This window comes from Amblyomma maculatum, chromosome 1 (genome assembly GCF_055883805.1).
Source record: "Amblyomma maculatum isolate TAMU_Amacu chromosome 1, ASM5588380v1, whole genome shotgun sequence".
Lineage (NCBI taxonomy): Eukaryota > Metazoa > Arthropoda > Arachnida > Ixodida > Ixodidae > Amblyomma > Amblyomma maculatum.
This window is the reverse complement of record NC_139344.1, coordinates 12,808,192-12,820,592: the sequence shown is the minus strand read 5'-3', so window position 1 is coordinate 12,820,592 and position 12,401 is coordinate 12,808,192. Positions and strand designations below refer to the sequence as shown.

Sequence of the window (12,401 nt, the reverse complement as noted above, 5' to 3'; positions counted from 1 at the left end):
GCAAAAGCCGCCAGCCCTTTCTCTCACCCTCTTAGTTCCTCCTCAACAATTGCGCTCAAATTTCTAGAGTCTCTCTGATAGAGCCAGACTTTAAGCACTGAAAGTAAGTCATTCATTTCAAAATTACTTTTACTAAAATGACTCACTGCTGTTTCTATACTTCATACTATGTACTCCCGGTACGATGCCAAGAAAACAGTAATGACATGCAGCAAGCCTGTCCCACAGTGATGGATAAGCAAAAAAAGACAGAATTGAGTAGAACTACATGTTCAAGGCCTCAGACCTGCCCTGTGTCTCCGGATCACAACCATTCTCTAAGCAGAAGGTTACATGTAAGGCGTTGAGGGTCCATCGAAGTGACAGATGGTGCAAAATGGAAGAAGGTCAAAACTAGTTGAAAGTGTGCAGTAGCACTCACTGTTGCATACTGGCTATAGGCACAGTAGCGCCTGGTTACACTTGCCATCACGGGCAAACAAGGGGTTTGGGGGAAGAGACAGGCGGAAATGTTCACGGCGTGTTTGACCACGATTGTTTTTGTTGCCATTGTCTTATATTTTTAATAGCCTGTTCTGTAGGAAAAGGGGAGGGAATAGTCTTACTGGATAGAATTTGGCAGGAAGATGAAAGAATGTGCTCTAGTGTTTGGAGAGGTTTTGTTCACAAGCTTTACTTAGTTTATATACGGATGAAATCCAGAAAGTAATTAATGAGAAGGAATTTGCTCTGCGGAAGTAACTGTAATGTAATTACTTTTTGGGAGCAGTATTTAGCAATTTCATTATATTTTTAAGGCTTAGCAAGTAATTGGTAATGTAATTTAATTGCTTTTGAACAGTAACTTTGCCAAGTGTGCTGCCAATTTACCCCAGGATAAAAGACACCCAAGTGTCCATTAGGAATGAAATAGATTAAGACATGCCAGCTAGATTTGTGAATGTAATCAGGTAGCTCAAATGGTTTCTCTACTTCTGATTGGCACTTACTTCGGAACATTCAATTGGAAGGCCCTGTTGAACATTCAATAAAAAAATGTTACAACTTAAACTGCTGTGTAGTTTGCATAATTTATATAACCACATAAGTTGTGATTAAACGAAGGAACTCTGACTCCTGAAGATCTGCCACTGAATGCAAGAGGAGGGTCCAATGTGCGAGGCTAAGCCCCAACAAAGAAAAGATCGTGTCAACTCTTCGGGCATATATAGTGTTCCTATGGTCTATGTGTCATATGAATGCATGCTTGCCTGTCGCCCGCTTGAAGCTGCCATTTCAGGTCAGTGCCAGCAAAATAAGCATCAAAACTGGAGGCCTTAGCTGAACTGCCTAATTGGAATGTTCAATTTATTCAAACTGGTGCTTCGAGTCTGTGCCGAAAGCATATTTAGAAATTTTGCAACTGCAAACCTCAATTGAAAATCATTTTTTTTCTTGACTGGGCCAGTGTCTCGATGAAAAACATACCATACTGCCCATATCGCAACTTTCACATAATAACAAGTCAAAAGACGATGCCACTGCACTGACTTGAACAAATCTCTGAAAGATGGAAACTATAGAAGTATGGGCGGGGAGGCTCCACGAAAACTGCTGAGTTAATTCAGATACAGGGCACACTCAGTACAAATAAACCTTCCAAAAACAGGAGTTTGCATTATATGTACCGTTTTTTCTGACTTACAGATTGATCAGCCACACTGCTGAGCCATAATGCAAACCCAGTTCGCGGTCATACATATATAGTTTCATATAAGTACCAAAGGCAACCAAAGCAACCTCGAATATTCACCAGCTGTTGCTGCCTGCAGTTTCTTTCTGACAAGCGATATTAACCGGCCATACAGCCTGTATTTCCTGTCTCTATCAGATACATTAAACACTGAATTATTAATTGCGAACGCGTAGCCTAGCTGACCGCAAAAAGGAATTCGGAGGTAAATAAATGCAGTGCCATAACGTACAGCCTTAGAGCTATGGAACAGAACACTGCACCAACTGCGTATTTGAAGGCGGAATACCTTCGGCAGAACAACGAGATAAGCAGCCCACGGGGAGCATAATTCCCTTGCGCCGAATGAAGCGCACAATGCACAGCCGAACCCGAAGCTAGAAATTGCCCTACACGAGAAAAACTTCGTCTGCAACTGTACGTCACAATCAAGCGCGTCCAAACTCCGTGCTTGATTGTAGCAACCAAGCGCGGATTTCTCAAATCCTCCTTGCTAATCCAGAGATTAGCAAGGAGATTAGCAAGGACTATTTGATACATGAGTACGCGAAACGCTTCGACTGAAATAGGCATGGAAATAAGCCATGAGACCAGTGCGCGACCAACGCTATGACCAACGCGCCAACGCCATGCCAACGCCGCCGATACACATAAGTTAAAATTATTAAGAAAATGAACAATAACTTATTTTAAGCCAGAATTTTAAGTTATAAATTAGTATTATAAAGGTTTCACTTGCTGTTGCGCACATTTTTTCTTTTGCTTAGTTTATGATGACGTAGGGTGACGTATTTTGTGCGTGGCAGCAGCGTTTTACTGGTGCCACGGTGCGTGTCACCAGTCTCCGCCTAAAAAGTAGCCAAAAAGGAGCCATGAGGCCATGCATGGGGCAGTAAATAGAGCGCTCACTGCAAAAAGACAACCAAAAACATTCGTTTAATCGTCATTTTATTCCAACGCTCGTGAAGAAACAAATGCCACTTGCGTCTTATAGAAACTAAATCACGTAGAAAAGATTTCTGAAAAAAAAAAAAAAAAAAAAAAAAAAAACTGGCTGCGTAAGACTGCGATATTATATAAACAGACATAAAACTAAACTGACCAGATAAACACACATGTTATCAGAAACTTGTCTGTGATGATTAGAAACAATATAAAATGCATAAAATTATGTCCACGAAAATGTAAGTATAAAATGTTAGTGGAGTTGGATGTCTCAAACAATGTCTACAAAAGGAGAACACGATGAAAGGAAACTGCAACCACTCAGGTGCGATGTTCAGGCCTGCCGTAAATAGTTGAGTTGACCTTCTCAATCATCGTTTGGGTTTATCAAGGATATGGCCAATGTGCAGGGGGTGTTCACATGATCACACACACTTCTTTTTGATCATGACTACTAGGCGTTGGACGGGAACCTTCGGTTTCTCAAGAATATTACATTATCGAGAGGCGTTTACCTTGCCTAGAGATATAGAAATCATTCTTTCATAGGTATACCGAGTATATTCGTAAGCTTCCTTGACACTAGTGCCTAATAATATTCGGCGAATTGCGGTCAATGAATGGTTGTCCGCGCTCCTTGATCGCATTGAAAGTGCGCAACTGTTTTATTTTGCGAACAAAGTATAAGTGCAAAAGCCACTTTCACACTGATGAGACAAACCTATGGACGGAAGATGCACTCATGACTAATTTATTGTCAGCGGGTGCACGCTAAATAAGACGTAGTGCAAGCAAATATGCACGGGCAAAGAAAAACATTTCGAAGCAGTTCGTGGAAAGCCTAGTTAGTATGTTAGCTCTGTTGTGATTTTTATCTAAGTTTGGCTAGCTAGCATAAACCTTTTACATTTGCCCTTAGTTTGCCATCTATAATGCAAAGTTTGGCTTTAAGTGCAGTTAAATAATTAGCACTAATTAATTTGGTTCGATAACTACCACAACTCATTTGCACTCAACCTAAGCTTTCGAAAGGTATATGACGATGCATATAGCTCACTAACGCTAACTAATATGGATTGCTAACTAATTCAGAGCATTTGGATGCCATCCTAAGCTTTTCAACGGTATATGACTTGATCGTCTAGCTTAAAGTTTGGTTTTATACAAAATTAAATAATTAACGCAGATTAATGAGGATCACTAGCACAGTGCCATTACACTTGGCCTAAGCTTTCCAGCGGTATATGACTCGATGCTGCAGCGGAAATTTGGGTTTCAAGTGCGATTTACTAAATATCATTTAATTTCGCCCGTAGTTGGTCAAAATAAGTGTATAATTAACCAATGATCCAAACTCAAGGTTTATCACGTGACATATACTATGCTTAGCCAAGATAGCTTGAAAGTAGCGAAATAAACTAAGCGGCCGCTTTTACTTTCTCTGATCTTAAAGTTCAAAGCACCAGCCTGGGTCGTTCTCTCGTTTTGCGAAGTTTTACCGCGGTGACGGAGTTCACACTAAAAAAAAAAAAGATAAAAAAACCCAAACACAGCCAGACAGAGGATCACTCACTGCTGCCGCCGGACGGCGGGCGCCAGGGAGAAAAAGCGTGTCGTGCGCAGAGCTCGTAGCCGCCGCGCCCCTTAGCCGCGCGAGGAGAATTGAAGAGGAAAGCGCGGCGCGGAGGAGAGTGTCGCTACTTTCAAATTATCAAGGGGTTTTAGCGGAACTCTCGAGTTATCCTTCCCTTTCTCGCAGAGGTGGCCACCATCGCTGCTGGGGCGAATCCTTTTAAAGTGAATAGGGTGTGCGCCTCGGCGCAGTTAAGAAGCTTAGCTAACGCGTGTAATCTATTGTCTTGTTTGTCCCCCGGCAGGACAGGCGAGTGGATTGCGTCCCGCAGGGATCAACTGTTCACTGGGGCAGGGCAACTCCGGTGGTTTTTTCATCATTTTGTGTTTTTAATTGAATTACATTCTTCGGCACGTCCTGACTCCAACACAAAAAACCGTTTTCCAAAATTCCAATTAGAAGTATTTTTAAAAAAGAAAAACAGCAGATCGAAACCGAAACTGATTTCACGGCCAGAAACGACGTCACATTTGACGAAATGGTGACGTCACACTCAGTATTAGAAAAACACTCGTACGTGCGTTGGATGGTGAAAATAAAGTATGGAAATCATGCCGCACTACATAAAATGTCTGAGGTAGTTCAATATAAACCTCACAATTTCATAATCACGCGGGAAGTAGACATTAACGCCTGTATACTGTTTGTGACGTCAGAAACTCAGTGTTGCCCGCAGAAATACTCTCAACTTAAGCCACGAAAACGGCATATTTTAAAGCCGTATTGCGCGTGAACGGATTATCGTACGGCACCCAAATTTTGTAGAATGCGTCAGGACGGAGAGAAGAACCTGTGGTAAAAGTTTCACTACAATATTCGAATGTCAAAAAACCCCCGGAGTTGCCCTTTAAGAGCGTCCGCTTTGAAACACAGTGGGGACAGTCGTCACCATGCAGAGTTAGTTGTATTGCAGCGCTACCGTTGATAGATTTGCTATCTGTCTATCTATAAAAACGAGCATCCTGAACAGCGCGCAAACGGGCTCGTTGGAATAGGCGAAAATTTTTCAAAGTAGCCAGAAAGTAGCTAAGTAGCCAACCTAAAATTTTTGTCGCCAGGCGGCTCAGAAAGTAGCCAATTTGGCGTAAAGTAGCCAAATCTGGCAACCCTGAAAAAGGCTCAACGCCACCTTGCAGAGAGCCGGCTCCGTGAACTGCGCATGCGCGCCCAGGACCAAAGTGGAAAGGAGGATAAGTTGCTCTTCTGGACGGATGTGACGTCAAATAGCTTTTAGTGCTTGTTTTTTTCTAGAAGTAAGCCTCAAACCCAGATGTTCACTGAGCCGCTCAAAGTATGGCCCAAACAAGGAACGCTGGCGCGCTTTTCAGACAACGAGCATTTGCGCTTTGCGAGCCCTAGGCACCCTAGGTTGTCTTTCATGCGTCGGTCTGCTGCAGTTTGCGGGCCATCATCCCGGTAGATGCAAACTCGGTGAAATGCGGATTCAGTTCGTGGATTATAGCCTTAAATTCAGGGGCGCAGCCCTCGGTGCAGTCCTACTGACTGCGGTGAGTCGTACATACATGCCCGCGAACTCTAAGTAAAGTATTTGTCGTCTTTCTGCCATCGCCTTCCTTGCAGCTTCTTTAACGAGTTTTTGCACGGCAGCGCAAGCATGCGTTATCCTCAATTATTGACGTGGCGTAATCGCGCTATCGCGCGACAGTCTCCGGGCGAAGGCGTGAGGAGACGACGAGACTGCTTAATGGCGTCCACGATCTCGTTTCATTGCGCTTGGAACAACTTCCATTCCTGCTGCTGTGCACCGATCGGTCGCCGGTTGCTGTTGTCTTCCGGATGCACTGGAGTATTGGGACATATGAGGCGACTAAAAGATAACGCAAAACTATTTCTGAGTTCGCTTATATTTGTTTGGGCAGTATAAGACATTTTTGCGTGCGCCAGCGTGAACGCGCTGGTTTATAATCGGGGTTTTATTGCCTTCCTCGCAGCTTCAACCGATGGAGCGGCTCGGCCCATAGAAAATGTCGGGCTTCTTTCGGAAAACTTTTGGAAGGTAAGTGGCACTCATCTGTACAGACCATACGTGGTAGTGCTGCAATACATGAGTAATATCTGCGGACTGCTAAAAGGGGGGTTGCTGGCCAGCTGAGAGAGTTTAAACGTAAGTAGGCCCTGTGCGGACTGAGCCTCGAAGTGCAACAAGCCTACTGCACAGCATGAAATGGCTACAAAAGTATGGTTATATACATGACCGAATTCATGTGCTTATTTGCTCAGACCTTTCACTGTCAAGTACTCACTTATTTCGGTGTATACAGCAATGATGGTGACTTCATTACTCCTCAACCAGCATAAGTTCATGCCTGTGACAATATCTGTTCTTTTACTGCCGAAATAACTGCATTGGTGGAACTCACTGAGCTTGTTTATATAGATTTAACACTTTGGATGCATGTTGCTACTGCAGAGTTCCCTAATATATATATATATATATCTTTTGCCTGCTCCAACATAAATAGTTGGCAGTGCTTGGCTTCAAGCTGCTGCCAAGGCCATTGACAGCTTATTTGAAAAGAGAGCAATAATTAATCTGAGCTGGCATGTTTTGTGGGAGAATGAGGCACCATTGCGAGTACCTCGTAATCCTGTCAAAGAGCTTGGCAGTTGCTGCTATAAGCACTCTCCATTGCAGTTCCATGCAAGCCGCAGCATATTCCACACTTACTGCACAAGTGATTTAACTTAGTCTCTTTGTTGCTATTTCAGTGCTTTGTAAGTGTGCTAAATATTTGTATTTGTGCTAGCATTGACAGCCAGTCTCGTTGCTACCTTTTTCCTTCTGCAGCAGGCACTCTCACTTGTTTTACTCGAACCAAATTCTATTGTGAGTGAGTTTGCTGAATTTATGCAAACTAAATGTAATTGCAGTATTACTCTCATTTATTTACATCTGCAGAGGCAACGAATTCTTGGTGGCGACGAACGAGTTCCCTCCGCCAGTTCGATTACACCGCCACCTCAGTTGTGCAGTGAGCTGCGACTGGTGTGACCAAATGGATACTCTCACTGCTTCCACAGGTTTAGAGCGTGCTCCCAGTTAAGTTTAAAAGACCTTGCTTGCAATGTATTTAATCTTGTTGTGTAATATTGTCACCGTTGCTGATATGCTATTATTTGAAAATCATTCTGGGTGGTTTGGAACACATGATTTGCAAGGGGGGGAGGTGGGAAGCACAAATGTGTGACTGCAATTTTTTGCCAGTCTAGCTTCTAGCCTTGCGAATTAAAGTAACAGATTAATACCTGAACAGGCCTGAAATTTATTGGAGAGTTTGTCATATAGAAGAAAACTTGATCCGGTGTGGAGGTAACACAGCTGTGGTTCTCCGAGAAAATGTTATCCGTGTGTGATGGTGTCTAAAACATGGCATTGTCTTAGGTAACTTGGCATGGAATCGGCCACTTCTTGTACTCTCTTGACAGCATCTATTGTACTATGTGCTAGGTGATATGCCTTCAGGGATAAGAGTAGATGGAGAATACCTCAGTAATCTGCAATTTGCTGATGACATTGCCCTGAAGCAGTCAGGATGACGGGCAGTAATGTGAGCAGTTTGTACGTCATGCTGGTCATGGAGGAAGTAAAAAAGCCTTAGAAGCAATGTAAAGGGTTCCGGAAATCGGCTGGTATGGATCATCATCATCAGCCTGATTATACCCACTGCAGGGCAAAGGCCTCTCCCATATTTCTCCACTTAACCCGGTTCTGTGCTAGCTGCATCCACTTGACCCCTGCGAACTTCTTAATCTCATCCGCCCACCTAACTTTCTGCCGCCCCCTGCTACGCTTTCCCTCCCATGCATAGGCAACTGCAGATCTTTGAAGAGTGGTAGGGAGATTGTGCTAGAAAAACTGCTTGCTTTGTGTGTGTAGTGCCTCATGACCTCAAGCGTATAAAAATCTTGGAAGGATCCTAACAGTACCATAATCTATAAGAAAGGGGCTGTCAAGCACTTGCAAACTTAAACTGATCGGGTTACTGTCCATTGCCTACAAGATAATAGAATTGGGAAAATCTTGGACTTTCTATCAGCTGAAAGAGCAGCTGGCTTTCGTAAGGGCTGCCATGTTTTTTAATGTGTCTGCCCTGCCGCTGTTGTGTGCTGGATTGTAGCCTACATCCACATCGGATAGGAGGCTGTGCAAACAAACTGCTCTTTACAGAAGGGACATAATTTGAACTGCCCATATCATACAATGCAGCAGCAGTAGTGAAAAGTGCTCCACAAGGAGTGACTTATTGTAGAATGGTTGCTTTATTGCGGTAGCGTAAAAGGCGTCACCCTTGAGAAAAATCACAACCATGCCTTTGGCAGGTGACATGGCCATGCACTGATTGGTTGTCTGGTTCTGCGATGTCATGAGGCCACATGATATGGCCGAACTGGCTGGAGCTCATATTGTGGAAAAGCGCAAAAGAGACTAAGAATCGAGAAAAGAGAGGACGACGCTATCTGGAGCTGCTAACTCAGGCAGCTCCTTTGAGGCGAGAGGGTGAGGTGGAATAGAACCCTCCGAGACCCTTGGATCCAGTATCAGACGTGCTACTCCACATTCATACAGCTTGGTTAAAACAGAGCTTTATACCCATGTTGGGTGGTCTTAGGCACAATGTGGTAGATTATGGTTGTATGCTGACGATTATGTGTGAGATAATACCGGCACAAATTAAGGGATTAGGGCTTATACCTTTCAGGACCGCTTTAAGCCAATCGTTCATATATGAATGATGGTTCTCACACACTGGCAGACGTAAATTTTCGTGTTTGGAACATGTAGCCCCATTTAGGCAGATAGTATGACAAAAGTAATTATAGTAACTAGTTCACAGGGATGGAAAGGCACAGAATCTGTCACTTGTTTCTGTGGGCACCTGAACTGTGTCGTAAGAGAAGGGAGGAGGGAGTCAAAGTGGAAAGACAGAAATGGGTGCTGTAGTGGAGGTCTGTGGAGTAATTTTGACCACCTAGGGATCTTTAACGCGCGCTGACATCACATAGCACACGGGTGCCACTTCGTTTGCATCGAAAGCAGCCGCCAGCGGTCGGGTTCGGACATGGGTACTCCGGCACAGTAATCTAGCATCTTAACCACTGCACTACCGCAGTGGGGCTATTGTGACAACCATAGTTTCGTTTGTGTGCGGCTTGTTTATTTTTTTATTTTATTTTTTGTTCTTTCTGGCACAGTGTGACATTTAAAAAATTATTCGAAATAAAGAGGTCTTTGGCGCCATTCACACGATTCTGCTGATTCTACTATAGTTTTCTTTTTATGAGAGCAGTAGCGAAGTCTCTTGAAGACAATTTTACTAGCTCTCACTTCAGCTCAGATGATGAATCAGTCAAATGCCAGCCTCGAACTTCAGCTAGTGGCCAAGAAAAGCTTAGTTTCAATCTCTGATCACTCTTGGTCAGTTACACGTGCTCATTTTGTGTTCCCACTGTTCTGTTTCCATTCGCTGGGTTTCAGCAGCAATGAAAGCTTGGTACTACTTGATATGGCTTCTCCAGAACTTCAAGTGTGGAACTTCTTCAAGCAAATCGAGTGGAGTTTGAACACCGAGCTCCTATTGCAGATTTTCAAATTTGATGGCAAACTCTCCCACCTTGTGGAAAACATATCACCAAATAATCCAGTCATAAATCCTGAAAGGTTTGGAAATGCCAATGCTATAAACTGTAAAATGAGTAGAGGAAGGCCGAGCTTAAAAATGGGTGTTTTCAGCAACTTAGCTATATTTCTGAGAGAACAGCACACCTTCAAAATGAACTTCAGAACGTAAATTATTACTTCCTTGGCAGTTGGGCTTCGCTGCATTTTGTAGTGTGATGTGGAGAATAGGTACATGAGACTCTCAACAACTGCTGCAGGAAATCAAGAATGACCACTGCTTCCGAACAGCACTACGAAAAAAAGAAATCTGCCCATAGGTGCACCATATCTTTACTAGTAATAAAAGAGGCAGTGTAGCATATTTTAGTATTCTGAATTATTTTTCTTGCTGGCTTATTTTGATATTCATGCCCCCTTTTCTTTCACTTTTTAGATTTTTTCTGCAAATTTTGGAGAAAAAGGTTTTTATGTTATGTATAAAGCCAAAACAAAAGCATGGGCATTTATTTAATTGAGGATCAAAATACCTGCATTTTAGTATTATCTAATAGCAAGATTGTGTAAATATTTTATTTAATAAACAAATTACATGGTGCTGAAGGAGTTGAGGCAAAAAAAAAAAAGACCTTCATTTTCAAGCTGTAGTTTAAGAAATGAGCATTTTTCTGCCTTTTGTATATCCTCAAGATTTTATTACAATTTCTTTTTATATTCATGTTTGACAATACTTTGTGAATATTTTACCCAGTGCTGAGAATTTATCTTATGTATTATGCTTATATTCACAATATTCACGTGTTTAGAGGGCATTTAAATAGCTGTATTTTAATTGGCTCATGTGCGTCATGTACAGAAGGTGTGATCAGAAATTGTCATCGAAAAACGTCCTTCATACTGGAACTTGCGTGTGAAGAGCTCTGGCAGGTGCGTGCTCTGTTGCCGCGTTACAGAGAGGAGGAAAGGAGGCATCCTGGCTGTGCAAACCGCCACGGAGAGGTGACAAAGAGGCTAATGGCAACCCCATGCATACTCGGGCCACTTATGCGCTTATACACAGGACCTCGGAGGATGGGCGTGTGGTATTCGATCTGTCATTTGACGTGTGTAACTAGAAGGCTGCATTCCCTGCACCGTACCTATTAGTCACATATTCTAATTCTGGTGCCGGGTTGTGTTCGCCTTAGCGATCTTAGAGCTCTTAAGCACTTCCTACATTCTTTTTTTTTTTTTTTTTGTAGGTTGCAGCAAGGTTCTTTAAACACTTCATTTATAAAATAGCAAGGTGCATGTATGCGGTCAAGGATCCACAAGGGAAGCTGCAGACGGGAGCTGTTGACGCTACCATGCTATACTCTTAAAGACAGATCTCAAGTGTCTCCTAAATTTTTATAAAAAAACGAACATCCGCACAGTGTTTGCTGGAGATGCTTACAACCCTGCTGTCCTGTCCGAAGACAGGGGTAAATGCATTACTGCCCGCCATATGCAAGGCCAGCCACAATTAAACATTCGTTACCAGAGTAACATGATTGCCTGGCTTTTTTGTGTGTTCACTTCCTTAGCATACTGTAGCATAGTCATAGTAGTGTGCACCTTTCCAATAAGTGGTCACGGGGTGTCACCATATTACCTGCTGGACTGCTTTGTGCATTTGGTGCTAGCACAGTGGAAGCAGAGCCGGTTTGCAGCAGTCCAGAGAGGAGGAGCGAACAATATGGTGGCACCGAGTAACACTTATTGGAAAGGTGTATATAGACTGCTTGTTCTTGCAAGATGCGAGTTAAACCACTCTCATACGAACAGTTGCGATCCTCATTGAACTGGATCTACATTCAACTCATTGTAGATTGAGGTTGTCACACGGCAACTTTCAAGTGCAGTTGAGCTCGAGCCTGCTTGACTCAAGGTTGCTTCCTCAATCGCTCTCGATATTTCAAGCACACTCAAAAGCGGTTATTGACACCCTCGTCATCAATGAGCTCTAAAACTTGAAAACGAATAAATGCAATAGAACTGCACATAATAACACATAAATGTATTAAAAGGCATGATAGAACATTCGTAGAACGGCTAATTTTATAATATTGACACCGTAGTCTACTGCCAGTGGAAGCTAAGGTGGCGTTCTCTTCGACTGCGTCAGTGTGGAAACTGTGGAGCGGAAGAGAAACTGCACTGTAGCACTTGACCGCTGGGAAGATAGGTTAGATGACCTGAGGCGCCCAAAGCGGAATGCTGCTGTGTACACTGAAATCGTGCAATCATTACCCCAATCTTAAATTTCCTTTTGAGACTCATTGCGACTGACAGCAGACGACGGACCACATAGGAAATTTCTCAATGCTGGCTGAAAATGCCCGTGTAGCACCGGATGCTTCAATCCTTCTTGAAAGCCTGAATGCAGATTGAGTTCAATGAGGATCGGAAGTGTTTGTGTGACAGAGGAATTA

At 43.1% G+C, this 12,401-nt stretch overlaps 1 long non-coding RNA gene across 2 annotated transcripts; it reads left to right on the top strand.

Moving 5' to 3' along the window:
* The first annotated feature begins 5,460 nt into the window (after positions 1 to 5,460).
* On the top strand, positions 5,461 to 11,699 carry LOC146201786 (uncharacterized). 2 transcript variants are annotated; one of them, XR_014703583.1, is made up of 4 exons: positions 5,461 to 5,818; positions 6,263 to 6,327; positions 7,231 to 7,352; positions 11,190 to 11,699. It is a non-coding gene; the product is annotated as an uncharacterized LOC146201786 (long non-coding RNA). The 2 variants fall into 2 exon arrangements; XR_014703582.1 differs by having other exon boundaries at positions 5,467 to 5,818; positions 7,231 to 7,370.
* The last annotated feature ends 702 nt before the right edge of the window (positions 11,700 to 12,401 follow it).